Here is a 16,050-nt window from a genome sequence, read left to right on the forward strand (position 1 = left end):
CTCAAAATGCTATGAATTTTTAACAGAGAACAGTTCAAGGGAAAGCAGTTGATTTTCAAATGATATTTCCGTTAAGTCAGAAAGTAAGAGTAGGAATGGACACGGATATTTGTATTTATCTGGTCAAATGTAGACATCTCTCTTGTAGACCTTTGCCTCAGAGTTAGCTTTCCTCTAAGTTTTTTCGCATGGTAGAGAGAGAGAGATAGGTACCCCAGGGAAACAGTTCCCACTTCGACTAAGGTGGACTGTGCCCTGAATGTGTTTAATCTTTTTCCAGTGCTTACAGAAGACTTAGCTGATCAGCATAAATTTAAGTGTTTGCACTGTAGATGCCTAAAGACAGGTAAGAGGATTCCCACCGGAAGTATTTGTTGCATCATTGGAGCCATAGAGAGAGAAGGTTGTCATGGCAGTTACAACTAGGTTAGTTAAAATGATAAAGAACAAGCCAATGCCAAAATTAATGAAAAACATAGATAGGAAACAAGACAGGTCTTTGAGATGGGTTGAAGCAAGCTCACAGTAGATTGAAAAACACAGTTCTGCTTTGAGTCTGTGGATGGAAATCATAGTAATTAACAGGAACTAGGATATTGCATTTCTTTTGTGTGTATACTTAACATGGAGAAGCTTTTTGCATGTGTTGGAGTGTTACTCTTTGGAGAAAGAATAAGGAAGTAGCTTACGTTAGTCAAAGAGAGAGGAAGACTTGGAGAGAAGCCTCAGAGAAAATAGAGTCAGGCCCACAGAGCTGTGTGTCAACAACTGTTAAGTGAAAACCAGGACAGGGAAAGAAAAGTTTATTCACATAATCTCAGTCCTGTGGCAGACCACCAGGCAGTATCAAGTGGCAGAGTTCCCTTAGTCTGTGTGCTGGGGTTGACAACTAACAACAAATCTCCTGTGATGCACAATTAAGCAAAAAACATTTGGTAGTCTAACTCGTTCATTGTAGGGTGTGAATTTTAGGCTGGTTTGCTAAATATATGATACTTCTGGAATTGCACACAGTCTGTCCCACTGCAGTAATTTTGAACCTCATGGGCCAATTTCAATTACATTTACAAAAAAGTGGAGGTCTTAATGTTATCTGAGTTCCTTTTAGTTTTGTAGTAAGTAGCATGGTAGAATACATGGGTTCAGTTGGTGCCCCTGCTGTGACCAAGGCAGGCAGAACTTAGCTGTTAAAGACTTTTCCTGCAAAAAGCTGCCCAGTCTGCATGCATAAAATGACCTACAGCTTCAGGCTTAAGTGCTACTTGCAGCACTGAGTTCTGTGCACAGTTGCAGAGCCATGTCTGACCCCTGGGCAGCTGTTTTATGGAGGTGATGAGGGCCAAGTGGAAGTGGATACCAAACCATAGGATACTAGGCTTTGATAGTTTAAACCAAACAGTTGCATCAGTTCAGCCTGTTAACTCAGGCACAGCCATTAATTTTAAGTCATGCTGGTAGATATTATTCTCCTTCCCCTGTAGATATTTTTCTGACTTAACAGCGACAGTTTCAAATAGGAGAGCTGTTGGGCACCTTTTTGCACACACTCTGTAGATGCCCAAACCACTAGAATAAACAAAGCACAGTCTAATACATATTAATGGCTTGCCCAGCATTTTTGATTTCTTAGGCTTGTTAGTTCCAGTTCTGCAGTGTGAGATATTAGAAGATGAATTGGCTTTAACAATCTGCTCCTGTAAACACATTCATCCAGAACAGAAGATAACTACATTTAAAGAGCATTCTTTAAGGTAATCCTTTCCAGGACTGTCTCAGATAGTCCTTTGAATAGTGCTGAGATCAGTGGCAATGAAGGTGATTATGCTGGAGAAAGATGCACTGAAACTGGTGTTCTGGTGTGCACCTAAGTAACAAGATTCTGCAGGGCAGGAGTCAGCCCACCAGAGGCCATGCATCTGTATTGGAAGAACAACTTTTGTCATTTATTGATAACTTCTTAAACACCCATCACTGAATGTGTAAAAAGTACTGAGTAGGTAGGAGCAATGTAGTAAATGGCAAGAAGTAATGACAGATGGAAAAAGTTTAGCTGAAGTTCCTAATTGAAAACTTTAAAGAAATGTCTAAGGAGATGAAGAAAGTCAAATAAGATATGCTGGTGATCATTGTGAAGAATCGCTTTTCCCTTTCTGGTCCCCTAATGCTATTACTATAGGGAACATGCAGTGGTTTCCATGTGAACAACTTAATCTGGTTCATATTATGAGAGTAAAATTAGTAATCTTTTTTTAACTTCAGAATTTGGGCTGTATTTGGATAATGTGCATTTTGTTAATGTTGTTCATTTATCTAATAAATGAGAAACATGATTTTGTATTGGTATCACAACTTTGATTAAACATATTTTAAGCATATTTTAAGTTATTATAATATGCCATTAACATTCTCGAGAGGAATATTCACTGCCTACGTTTAAACATCTAACTTAGATGCCTAAATTAGGAGGCTTGTCTCCCTAGATGCCTTGCATAGTTGAAGGAGTGAGAGAGGCTCCTCCAGAGAGCAATTCAGACTACGTTAGTTAGGCCTCTGCTCTGAATTATCATCTGGAGGAGCCTCTTCGACTCTGAATGCTGTTCTGTGCTATTCTTTGCATCTTTTCCTTGCCAACAGAACTGCCTTCGCTGATCTCCACCCCTCAACACTTGTTCTTGTATATCCCTCTGTCACTTGGGCTAGTACAGCTGTTGATGTGGTGGCACTGTCAACCTGGTTGGTGAAATCATCAGGGTTAAAAGGATTCCTGGGAAAGAAGGTGTTTTAACCTAGATCATGTCTCTGATTCGGTTTATCGCGTGACCTTGTAAACAGCTAAACCTGCACACCCGAGGAAGTGATGAGCTTTAGCAAGAGACAGAAATGAGTTGTTAAACTTGGGGGCCTGTTTGCCAAGTATACCACCAAGAAAAAATTATATCGAGCTTCTGGATGTAAGCTCAGAAGATTGAGTCTTATATCTAAGCATTGTTCTGTTCAAGTACATTATATTCCTACCGTTACCATTGCATTCATTCATACAATTACAGTTACACAAATATCATGGAGGTTTATTATGGTTTGTGTCACTGCAAGAAAGAGAGAATCTCACAGAATCACAGAATGTCAGGGATTGGAAGGGACCTTGAAAGATCATCTAATCCAATCCCCCTGCTGGAGCAGGAACACCCAGATGAGGTTACACAGAAAGGCGTCCAGGCGGGTTTTGAATGTCACCAGAGTAGGAGATATCTAGCTTTATATTTCTGTTATCCATGTAAAAACTGTTAAAATTTACACAAAATATCTTATAGGATTTACAAATGTACCATGAAAAGGTATTCTAGATTTTATAAATACTCCTAAAAGCATGGCGTTGCCACTAACTTAGAGCAAATGCAATAATGGTTGAGTAGCTTAAGAAGTTCCCCATCAAGAGCTGCTTATGTTTTGGCAGATACACTGGATGCAATTTACCCAATGTGAATGGTCGACAGTGTGGACATCTGCACGTGAGCTAGTTGCCTTAGATTCTTTTCAAAATCAATGGAAAAACTGGCATTTTAGATGGTGCTTCGTATGAACTGTGTGAGATATTCATATTAGATATGAAATATCTGCATTTGGCCAGCTGAATCCCACCCACAGGCTGCACGGCTGCTCCTTGTACATAGATAAATGCAGGCTACAACAAGCTACGTTTAGTTGCCTTGTGTGTGAACCTCTAAAACCACATGGGCTCAACTGCAAACCTATTATGGACTAAAACTTCATTTCCTGATTATTAAAAGTCATTCCAGTTTAGAGTGATTTGGTGCCACTAGTGACTGACACTGGGACACTTTTCCAGCCTCTGGCAGTTAAGATAGTTTATGTTGTTACAGAATTAATTACCCTGTTTTAAAACAGTATTCTTTTAAGACAAGCGTGTATTAGGAATGCTGGCCAGAAACCCAATGAGGTGAGAAATCAGTTAATAATTTTTTATAGTTACTAATTTTTACACAGCATCTTGTGCTGCATTTTAAAGTTCAGTAGTCATCAAGTAGCCTTCTCAATAACCTGTAAAGAGATTGTGTAATTATATTTATTTGTGACCTTCCATAGTTCGACCTGGCTAATTGCTTCTTTTAGCTGAAGTACGCACTTCTTTCTGGTTCTTCTTCATGAAAGTAAGAATTAAAACATTACTAAAGAATCGAGTAAGGATGAAGCTAAAATCCACAAGGAAGCATAGCTGGAGCTAAACTTCTATATGCTAAGGTGGAGCTAAACCTATATATGCTGTTGTCTTCTTATATTGTATGCGTTTCCTCATTCAAATAGTTTTTCATATCACCTTAAAAAAAGGGGGAGAGAGGGGAAGTGTTCTGTTTAATTTTCGTGCTTGATACATTTTTAAATGTAATGAAGTTACAAAATGAGCCCGTTGTGATTTAACCCCAGCGAGCAACTAAGCATCACACAGCTGCTCACCCCCTACCCAGTGGGATGGGGGGAGAATGAGAAGGGTGAAAGGGAGAAAACTTCTGGTTTGAGATAACGATAATTTAACAAGTAAAGCAAAAGCCACCCTCACAAGCAAAGCAAAACAAGGGATTAATTCACTCCTTCCCATGGGCAGGCAGGTGTTCAGCCATCTCCAGGACAGCCGGGCTCCATTGTGTCTAATGGTTACTTGGGAAGACAGACACCATCTCACAGAACATCCTCCCCTTCCTCCTTCTTCCCTCAGCTTTATATGCTGAGTATGACATCGTATGGTATCGAATATCCCTTTGGTTAGTTGGGGTCAGCTGTCCCTGCTGTGTCCTCTCCCAACTTCTTGTGCACCCCAGCCCACTCGCTGATGGGTTGGTGTGAGAAGCAGAAGAGGCCTTGACTCTGTGTAAGGCTGCTCAGCAGTAACTGAAACATCCCTGTGTTATCAACCATTTTAATCACAAATCCAAAACGTAGCCCTGTACAAGCTCCTATGAAGAAATTTAACTCTATCCCAGCCAAAACCAGTATAGAGCCTTAACACTTCACATCCTTTCACAGTGGAGAAATGCATGTATGATTAGGTACTTGTGCATAAGCAGATGTAAGATTGGGGTTTCCATAACTACAGGTTACAAAATAAGAACAAAGTTTGTTTTAAAAAATGGTTGCAAAAGCACAGTAGAATAATATTCTACAGTTTTCTAAAGATGGGGAAGGTGATCCTGTGCTGTTTCTCCTGTTCACCTTTGTCGTTTGTATTCTGGGTTTCTGTTTTGATGAGGTACCAAAAAAGTCCTCCTCCTACTGAGACAGTCCTTGGGACCTTTCTGCATCCTGCAAGCAGCCTCCAGCACCACTGTTCTGTGCAGTGCTGGCTGATGTGGGCGCACTCCCTTTGCCATGATGTGCAAGTGGCTCCAAAGCGTGTGTCCACACAAAAGAGGGAGCAATGTCCCATCCCCAGGCTCAGTGGTGGGTGCTGGCTCAGCCCCAGCTGCTCAGGGCCCTTACAGACTGCTCTGCCCTCGCCATGTAGCCCTGTACCCTGCATCTCATAAGTGCATCTTGTGGTGTCCCCCCTCTGCACTTCCAAGAGTGCTGAGCCTGTTAGGAATAGTGTTGAAAGACTAACATGGGTCTGAGGGAGACAAATACAATGTTTGTGGCTTTACTGCCATTTGGGGGGAATCTCAAGAGTGAGCTAGTCAAGATCTGTGCCTTATCTTGAATGCGTGATTTGTACCTAAACAGGCCCCCATGGAGAGAGCTAACAATGAAGCAGCGGTGACGACTGGGTGCTCAGGCTTGTTCCCTTGACCTCAGTGTAGGACATAGTGTAGACACGACTTAAGTTCCCAGTTTTAGTCCTGTGGTGGGATGGACACAATGTAAGCACATAATCATACAGATGATTTGAGTACTTATATTAATCATAGGCAGACTTTGAAAACGCAAGTGATTGTTACCACGTATCAGAAGCACCTCAGCATTTCATACAAACTCCTATAATAAAGCCGCTTACATTCCTAGTTAGTAGCTCTACCTGTGACTCAGAAGAGCTTTGGCTGGCTCTTAGATCTAAAAATAAAATTCTCCTTCCTGAGATACCATACATTTCGATGATATTCTCAGTGGGAATGGCATGCAAAAGTAGAATAGATTATATTAATTGTTGTGTAGAAGCTTTCCACCCCTTGCATAGGAAAGCTTCATTGCACCATATGGAATCAAAGTATAATGTGATAAAATTACTAATACAGGACAATAAATAACATTATGATTATGTGTTATGGGTGCCACCTCATACGTGCACAAATAATTATAGTTCAAATGAATAATGGAGATTTGAGTGTTATATCTAGGAATGTATTAGAAAGGACACAATTTGTCACCAAGGATGGGAATTGTCTCATCTGACTTTACGGATTCAATAAGGGGGTGTCCAAACCAAACCAGTCATCTGTGACTGTATCTGTGATCAGTGGAGAGGAACAGGCACTTCAGAAGATAAATGGCCGCTCTGGTCTTAGACAAATATTTTCAGAGGAATGCATCTCAGAAGCTCAAACAAACAGCAAGTCTTCAACAGCATCTTCCAGGGGGACCAAAAAAGGTAATACATCTGGGAAAACCTGGTCACACATAGTAACCTTTCTCAGACTAATCTCCAAGTCTATTCTCCGCCTCAGTGGACAAGCATCGGTAGTGAAACTTTTGATTATGTATATTTAAGCCTTTTTTGACACATTCCAGTGATGAAAGTTTCACCATTTCTCCAGGCAGTCTATACCAATGCTTAATTTTCCTTAATCCTGCACAGTTGCCTAGTGGTTTAATGTAACTCTCCTTTGCTGCGATTTATCCCCAATGCTTGTTGTTTAACAGACACAAACAAAAGTTTATCTAATCCTTTTTTTGCTTTTTACATATTTAAAGATTTGCCCCCCGCAGTTTTCTCTGTTCTTGACATAATTTGTATTTTGACACTGAACTAAAGTACTACTAAAGTGACACTAGTAGGATTTATGTACAGTTAAACCTTTTGGACAAAGCGTAAGTGGAGTAAAGAACTTGAGACTGGAAGAGGAAGGTCTTGGTCCCTCCGGCCCCTGCCCTGCAGCTAACTGGAGCTGTTCCTGGACAGCATGTCCATCACACTGCAGTGGAGGCTGTAAGACAAGGTGACCCTGGGGCCATGGGCCTTCCTTCATCATTGCTTGCTTTGAGAAGGCAGATGAGACCAACACCTTCCCTCACATACCCATTGATGGCCCACAGTAAGCTCGGTGGTCCACTGGTGGCAGGGATATTTCTTCCTGCACTCCCAGCTGCAGTAGCATCGTGTTGTTGGTCTGTCACTCCCGGCTAACTTTGAATGAGCACTCCCAGTTCGTTCTCTCCTCCTTGATCAAGTCAGGCAGAGGAGGGGGTTAAGTGTTTGGTTAGTCCTGTTACTCTTTTGTGGACGCTGACTAGTCCACAGCTTTCCAAGGCATGATGCCCACACTCAGTAGTGAAAATCTGGGGGTTTGTTAAGCAGCGTTTACAAGCGTAATGTAGTTTTTGACCCATATCTGCCTTTTTTTTTTTTTCCTACTAACTGTTTTTACAGAGCTTCCACACTTCCTAATTTATTTACAGGGATACATTCATAATTTCCACAAAGCTTTAAACAGAAATCCAGCCATTTTGTTTCTATGTATATGCCTAAGGATCTTGTGAATTATCCTTAACACAGAACATTTCACAAGACTTTACATTATGCCACAAAATAATTCCTAACATGTTAATTTAAAACATATTTTTCTTTAGATTGGTTCATAAAGAGAGAGGAAGGAAGATATTTAGCTCCAGACAGCACTTGCAATAGAAATCAGTTATTTCTGTACAGCATCTTTCCTTTGAAACATCAGTAAATGATTTCCAGAGAGAGGAAGAATGTAATTTAATGATCCCTTGCACAGCTCAAACACCTTTCATCAGAGCATCTCAAAGCATTTCAGGCAAGCCTGAAAGCTTGTCAGTTTTTCCCCAACTATATCAGTTGGCCTAATAAAAGATATTATGTCTTCCTACACACCTTGTATTGTTTAGCACTCAAAGCATTATCATACTTGTTTTACAGATAACTAGAGAAAGGGCACAAAGAATCCACATAGTTTTATTTCAGATGATGAATCTAAGATGAACCCTGTGGGGTCCTGTTTTCACTGAGTCTCCAGGACTCACGGAATACATCTTCTCCGATTACAGGCAGACATGTGGCGCGAAGTCTTCATCCCACTGACATCAGTGGCAAAATTCCCATTGATCTGAATAAGGCTGAAATTGCGTCCTAGCTTTTCTAGCTGCTGCCTGCCAAAATCGACTTCAGACCTGCGCATCCTTCCTCTCTTGTGCGTCACCATTAGTAACAGAGGTTCTGCGGTCCACGCCGTGTCTGCCATGACGTTCTCGAGAAGCGATCAAGACAAATGTAAATGAGGAATGAGAGACCCCGGCAACAGGAGGGGTCTCTGCGCAGGGAGCGCACGGTGTGTGGTTAACAGTCCCCGCACAGTTGCTGCAGACAGATCCCTCTGCCTGTTGTGCACGCACGCTGCTGACGGAAGCAGCCGTATGAAGAGCTCTTTGAATCGGCTCGTCGTGACGTGGACGTGTCCCATCCTCGCTCACCAGCGTCCCGGGCGGCAGGTGTGCTGCCAGCACCACCGCAAAGGCTGGGTCAGGTCTCTGCTGTCACGTCTGGCCTTTTCCAATTGAAGTACAGTCTAACTGAGAAAATCTGGAGTTCTCTTCCAGCTTCACTTTTTGCCTCATTGAGACTGTGGATTTGGGCACGCAGCACCAAATGCATCCAAAGCAAGCGTTGTCTTAAGGAATTAGAGTCTCAAAAAACGATTGATAAGTCTTTCTAATATAATGTCTGTGGAGTGTGTGCTATCATCAGAAGCCATACAACAGAAATACAAGCGCTTTGAAATACAGATTAAAACAAGGAACATGAAGGGAGAAAATGCCTGTGTATGAGGTACAAATGTCTTCTTCTGCTATTGATGATGTCTGAACATGGTCCTGGTGAGGAAAAGGATTTGTTCATTCTCACTCCCTGCATTGTCTATTTGTCCCTTGCTGGCAGGGTCTTCTCAAGCTTGAGGGAGGTGCGGCCAGCTGGTCTTAGTATGTTCTTGATGTTTTTCTAGCAAAATGCTCCCTGAATCCTCTGGCTATTATGCTAGACTGAGAACAAAAGGCTCTTGCTCATCTGGCATTTATCTGCAGACTTTCCTCTTCCATAGGTATTTCAGGTTATGGATAAGCTAGAGGAAAGAAGAGAGTTTTTCATGCCACCAGTTTCAATTTGAAGCTAAAGAACACCAAAGAGCCAAGGTCTGAGAGTAACTCCTAGGCTCACAGAAACATTCTCATGTCTTTTTGGCTGAATTAGATATTGGTCTTTCTATTACATCTTCTATTGTGAGCTGCTTGCAAATCTTTATATCTGATCATTCTCTCATCATGTTGGAAAACAATAAGTGGGAGTTTCTTTCCATACTAGATCTTTGTGGGTTACTTGCTAGTAAACTAATTTTACATGACTCAGATTTAAATAATAAAAAGGCTTAACTCCAGTCTGAGAAGGGTTTATTGTCCACAACTGTAGCCTAGAGACAAACTCCAGCACCTTTGGGACTCAGCTGAGGCAGCAATTAGGCAGCATTTTATTGTGATGCAGTGAGTGCGCAAAAGATGAAGCTGGACTACTCTCAAGAGCTTAGAAACGAAATTGGCTTCCTGGAGAGAGAACATAAGAAATCTGGCAACCTAAAAATATTTAAAGAGCTTAGGGCTCCCAGGGGAGAATTTCAGGCTATTGAAGTGGAAAAGACTGAGCATTTGCTAAGATTGAAAAAAAAAAAAGGGGAGGGAGGGGGCTACATGAAAAACGACAAAGTGTGCAGATTTTTTTTTTTTACTGTAGCATGTTTCAAAGGGGAAAATATAATAAACCTGAAATCAATCAGTAGCACAGGCTTCAATGCAGCGTTCCAAATCAAACAGCTCTGGCTTGAAAACAGGAGTCAAAAGAGATTTTTTTTTTCATTTCAGAATTATAAGGGGTAGAGGCCAAGAAACCATTAAATGAGGTGAAAGGTTTAGGCTAGAGGGCATTTTGAACAAGTCTAATGAAGTCACGGTTGCTTCAGTGGCCACATTCCCAAAGGCTTTTGCTGCGTCTGTCACTGCGTGTCTGTGTTCCTCTGAATCTGTCCCCCCGGCCCCTGCGGTTCCGTGCCGAAGCGTGTCCCACCAGGCACCCCCGAAGCCCTGCTCCCAGCACCCCCACAGCATGTAGCACCCTGATGTCAAAACAAAGCTGTACAAAATGTGATTTATCTTGCCCATCATTTGACATGTGTCGCACAGACGTTTACCTGTGAGCTGGTTGTGCCCAGCTCCCTGTGTTGTCAGCGTGGAGCAGCAGGAGCTTACAAGGCACAATTTAGCTCCACTGAGTGTAAATTTCTATCTTATGCCAAAAGTGCTTATTTCTCTCTGACTTAAAACCGTGTCCTAAGGTGACTAACTCACAAATGGACACCTACAGTTTAAACATCTACATCTGCTTCATGAACTCTACCCACACCGCTAACATTACTGCAGTGGAGACTATAGATTAGAGGTTTCTCTGCTGTGTTTGGGCAATCCCTTCATGCACCCTGTATCTAGGACTAAGACAAATAAGCTGAAAGAGTTTAGCTTATGGCCAAACAGTAACAAGAGTGCTAGTGGGCGCAGAGTATTTACCTTATTGTAGCATCTTCCCTTTCTTGGCACCATTTCCTCTGCATTACCCTGACTGCCCTGTCCATGTCACTGCTCTACCCAACCTAACCCAACTAGGGGGGACTGTCTCCCCTAGGAGGAGAGGAAGGGGTGAGGGGACACCACAAAACAGGAGCAGAGGAGATAGGTGAAGGAAGGGAGGGCCAGGATGCTTATGTGCTGTGGTAAGTCATAGCAGCCCAGTCTGTATGTCCATCATCCGCAGGGCAGTGCAGCTCATAGTCCTGAGCTCTGCGTGTGTAACGCAGCTGAGGGACAGGTCACCCGGGTTCTCCACCTGGGTCCCAGAGCACCTGGGGCTGCACTGCAGGTAGGGAGCACACTGCTTGTTATGGCACTGGCATGAGATGAACCCTGCCACACACACCCTAACTGCTCCTGGAATTACCTCCCTGCCTCAGTCATACGGCTCTGCTCACGTGGTTTCATATGTCAGAGGCAAGCTCATCAAATGACAAAAGAAACCCCAAAAGATCTCTGAAGGGCTTCTGTGCGAAGGGGCAAAGCCAAGACAACTGATCAAAGTGGAAGGTCTTGCTCTGCTCTTCTGTTCCTGAGTAAACTTCATCTGCGCAAACTTTTGATGTCTGTTGACTTTGACAGAGCTATGCTAGCAGGCGAAACTAGTAAATGATGTTTAAATAGTCCCTTGAGGAGTACCCATTCTGTGCTGAACATACTCAATTCCTTCTTATAGTCCCAAGGCTTCCCTTTCATGTATTTAATGTCATGGGCTTCCCATACAGTTGTTCTGTTGCTAGTTTGGAGGTTTCTATGCTGACTGCAATTTGCAGGGCAGGCAAAGTTTGTTGCCGTTATCTTTAATGTGGCAGTGTAAGGGCCCAGTGTCTGCAAGCTGCTGTTACTGCAGGCTTTTGTTGAGCCTTGCACACAGTGCTGTACATATTATAAAGCCATCCTGCTCACCCTGCTCTTGATTATTGCTAAATTGCCCAGAATCCATCTCTTTTGTTTGTCAGAAATTAGGCACCTCTGGTAAACAATAAACAGTCTGGAAAAGGATGGTATTATCCTCTCTGGAGCATACCAGCACAGCAGCCTGTTTCTGGCTACACCATTCATAGACCAGAAAGCAAAGCGCTGGCTGGTGTGCAAATTTACCAGCAAACACAGCATTCCCCGGAGAGGCTGAGCTGCAATGTGCGCAGACAATGTGGAGCAGTTCTTGATGAGCAGAGGACATGCGTATCTCTGTGTGCTGCAGACAACCATGGCTCTGGTAATGCATGGTACAACGCCAGATATATATTTAAGGCATTTCCTGCTTCAGCAGTGTCTGCTAGGAATATGATACACATTTTCTATACATCCAAAAGACCTAGTGTAAACGCAGGCATATCTGTGGGAGAGGGGGAATCAGATCCTATGCCCAGGACCGGCTTGGGAACGCTCCCCAGCCACTGCCATGTCCGTGATGAGAAGCACTGCATGGCACCCCGTGGTGCTGAAGAGGGGACAGTGTTGAGGACCTGCTCACATACACCCATCTCAGACTCAACCAGTTAACCTGCTTTGTGCTGTTGCTTTGCTACACCGATGTGGAAGCACGGTGGAGGCCGGGTTCAGTGGTACGTGGGGATGCACAGCATGGGCTGAGAAGGGAGGTGGATGCACCTTAAACGAGTTGTGTTGCTGACAGCAGCGACCTGCAGCCTCAGAGTCAGGGCCTCACGGTAGGAATCCAGAGCCATGCACTCTACTACACTACACACTTTGTTGCTGGAAGGGCATCCACAGACAAAGCACATTTTGCAGCAAGACTTGAAAGAAGCAGGTATAATCCATTATCATATTGCTAGGTGACAAGAAAATAAATGTTTTTCTGCCTACCAAGATGTGATTAGCTCGTCAGTTATGTAACCCACTCGTTCATGCTGTTGTCATGATCTATAAGTAGTTTGTCTGACAACAGACCTTTTACACAGCTTCTCTGCTATTCAGAAGCACTAAGGATCTGGGTTATATGCACTAAACATGATGTATACCTATAGGAAAAAAAAAAAATTAAAGTTACATATTTAATAAATAGTTCACCCAAAACTCAGCTTATTTTACAGTAGAGATGTAATAGGAAACCAGACATGCCAAGTGTCAGCTCAGAAAGGGTAAGTTTAGGACAAGCATCACATACTTTACAAACAGTAGTAGCGCTTTGTATTTTCACTGAGGTGTGCTTTGACCATTGCAACGTGTTCTACAAACCAAAGTAGCAGTTGTGCCTCTGCTATAAGAGGTATCAGTATTACTCTCATTACAGAAAGGAAAATTAAAAATAAAACGGGCATGGATTCATCTCTTGTCAGTGGCAGAGCTGGAACTGGATTCACTCGTCCTGATTTTTTGCTCTAAGCACCTGCATTGTTTCCTAGGTGTTATCACAGCCCACCCTTAGCCGACGAGCAGCGGGGCAGGAAGCCAAGTAAAGCCTAATGAGGCTACTGTTCATCTTAAAGTAGATCAATACTAATGGAACTTGAGTAGCTGCTTTGAAATTACTACAGGTTCACACCTCAGTAAAGTCAGAAAAATCAAGACCTGTGTATTTTGGCGAAGAAAGAGGTGCTATGGGCAAAACTCACACCAAATAAAACCAGACTGTAACTGGAGGACTAACTTCTGATTATGGGATCTATTTATCTGCTCTTCATGCTATAATGGAGTTTGATAAATGGTGTTACTTTCCTTGTTTCACATTTATATTATTTTGTACCTGGAAAGCCCAGCTAAAATGAACCTGTTGTCTGCTAGCTGCTCTGAAAATGCAGTGAATGTCCCAGGGCCCCGTGACATTCCTGAGCAGCAGATGCTATAAACCTAGGCAAGGAGGTGGGCAAGGGGGCTTGCTTCAAGATGCAGAAATGAGATGGCACCACATGAAACACATCCCAGGCCTCCGGATCCCCCAACACCATCTGCCTCTCTGCAGACATCTACATGGACAGACTCACTTTGAGAAGAACAGGCTCCAGGGCACAGAGCAGAGGGAGAAGGAACCAAATAAGATCCCTTCCTGGGCAGAGGAGAGCCAGATGAAGGTCCTTTGAGTGCCATTCTGGTGGGGAACAGCTTTTTTAGTTTCTGTCATGTGATCCTGTTCCAGGAGTGACTTCTTGAAGCGTCTCTCTTGGCTTCCTCTCTGCTGGTCTCCTTATCCTCTGCTCCCCCAGCTGCTGGGCAGAGCCCTGTGGCAATGAGCTTCTCTTTGGGAGGGAGGACATCACGCTGCCTTTGGAGAAAGAGAGGCCTGTGGTTATTGCTCCTGGAAGAACTGGAATAGCTATTTACCCACAACAAGAAAATGTTATTTTGGGGCAAAAGGGAGCTGTAATGTTTTCCTGTTTCAGTAGTTGGCAGCATTTCTCTATAGCCCAAACAGCTCTTTCTTACTGGGTTGTAAGTTTACTAGAGGGAGAGAAGTATTAGAACAATTTAGGAATTGAAACAAACTATACTGAGAGTAAGATAGATTTAAACCCTGGGAGCCCAGGAGTGACTGAGCAAAAGAACAGCAGAGTGGAAGCCAGAAACAGGAGCCTGAGCTGAGGGGATATAGATAAATAAGTGCAGGGAAGTGTTGTATGTTGATCTTCAAGCATAGGCTATTTGGAGTAGATACAGTAAAGACATAACTTGCACCTTTTTCTGGCTTCATCCAGATGTTTCAACTTACTAAATTTGAGTGACGGCATGGGAAAATGGGAACCAAATGAGTTAGCTGAGGCAACTGCACCTGGAGGCCAAGGTAGCTGAGTGAGCTGATCAAAGATGTGGAGGTGCATTTCGTAGAAATACATAATAAGAAAGTTAGGTAGCGACCTGCCTCTCCTACAGAATTGATGATAAGTCATCCTATGACCATGATTTTCCTCTCCTATTAACATCTTGTCTCTAATCCCTCTTTGCTTCAGGGGAAGGCGAGTGGAGAGGGTGCTGTGGGTTAACCCTTGCAGAACTTGTCTTACTGTTAGCTTCATTTTACAGTGGCTGCTCAAACCTGACACACAAGGGAGGAACAAACTCTCCCTTCAGGGGATGCCAGGGAACCTCTTGTACAGCTGGTTGCCTGTGTTTGTCTCTGTTTTTCCTTATCAGTGTGAGCACTAGGTCCTCTTCTCCACAGCTCCCCATGCAGCTGCAGCACTGGCTATTTCTCCAGGCGCCCTCACCCAGGTTAGGCACCTACAGCAAATACTCCCCCATAAGGAACAGCCATCAGCCCTAAACTACTCAGCCACTTGATTTTGGGCATCATTTTGTTCTTGGAGAGAATGTTGCCCATATTTTGGCACCACTAGCTGATACAGCCAGGGTGTAAGGTGCTGTTGTAGCTATAACCGTGGTGTGGCAGGTGTTAAATGTAGTGCATGTGTTGCACTGAACACAGTTGAAGGTTGGGTGCATAGCTGGATGGTAAAACATAAACACCTTAGGCCTAAATACCACAGGAAAACCCCTCACTTGCATGTATATCAGATGTGTTTTCCTCATGGCACCATTCTTTAACAGATGGTAGTTAAACCCCTTTTCTTTACGTTCAAAGGAGCAGAGGAATGTTCGTACCCCATCCCAAGGCAGCTGCCTGCCCTGACCTTCCCACAGCATCTGGGGAGGACTGCAGGGCATGAAGCCCACTGTGGGTCCACAGCCCTCCCTGGCTTCTGCCAGCCCACTGCACACTGCGGCTGGAAAGACCCGTATTGCACTTTCCATCTCAGCACTCCCAACCATCTCCTTGTGCCAGCCCCAGCGTCCACCCAGCCACCCGGCCAGACAGTTCAGCAACCGAGCAGACTGAAAATTAACCAAAAGGAAAAAAATAGAAAAAGAGGAGGGGAGGATTGTACCAAGACCAATCAGCCCCCAGTGCCACTGACCCTCCAGCCAAAGGAGCACAAGTGTCAGCAGCAGGGGGGAGCTGCCTTTTGGCAGGAGCTCGGCTGTAAGATCAGCTTAGGCCAGTTGTGAAACTGCACTTTGGCTCAGCCCCCAGCTGTGGCGGAGCCATGGTGCTCGTCCCTCCAAACCTCGCCTTGGCAAGCTATGCTGCTGGGGTGCATGCTGGGGAGCCAGTAACATCTTTAGTGGGTCCCAGCGCTTCTGCAAGTCATGTCTGAGACCTTGAAGAGTTAATGCCCATTTTCCCAAGCAAGAAAGGAGCAGATTCTTACTGCACGTGCACTGCAACTGCCCTGCAAAGGT

General features: G+C 43.7%; 3 long non-coding RNA genes across 10 annotated transcripts in view; 2 read left to right on the forward strand and 1 right to left on the reverse strand.

The window, feature by feature from the left end:
- Positions 1–9,614, forward strand: LOC110358029 (uncharacterized). The gene is made up of 2 exons (XR_002412083.2): positions 1–6,595; positions 8,236–9,614. It is a non-coding gene; the product is annotated as an uncharacterized LOC110358029 (long non-coding RNA).
- The window catches only part of LOC110358028 (uncharacterized), a 60,375-nt gene that overhangs the window by 3,990 nt on the left and 40,335 nt on the right, over positions 1–16,050 (forward strand). The gene's annotated exons all lie outside the window — the stretch shown is intronic.
- LOC135578444 (uncharacterized) overlaps positions 6,854–16,050 on the reverse strand; it is a 27,536-nt gene continuing 18,339 nt past the window's right edge. Inside the window, exons 3-4 of one of the 2 annotated variants that reach the window (XR_010470044.1) lie at positions 13,800–14,077; positions 6,854–12,836 (exon numbers count right to left, since the gene is read on the reverse strand). This is a non-coding gene — a long non-coding RNA (uncharacterized LOC135578444). Of the gene's footprint in view, positions 14,078–16,050 lie in introns of both variants that reach the window. The other variant, XR_010470043.1, reaches the window with a different exon arrangement.

This window comes from Columba livia, chromosome 1 (assembly GCF_036013475.1).
Source record: "Columba livia isolate bColLiv1 breed racing homer chromosome 1, bColLiv1.pat.W.v2, whole genome shotgun sequence".
Classification (NCBI taxonomy): Eukaryota; Metazoa; Chordata; class Aves; order Columbiformes; family Columbidae; genus Columba; species Columba livia.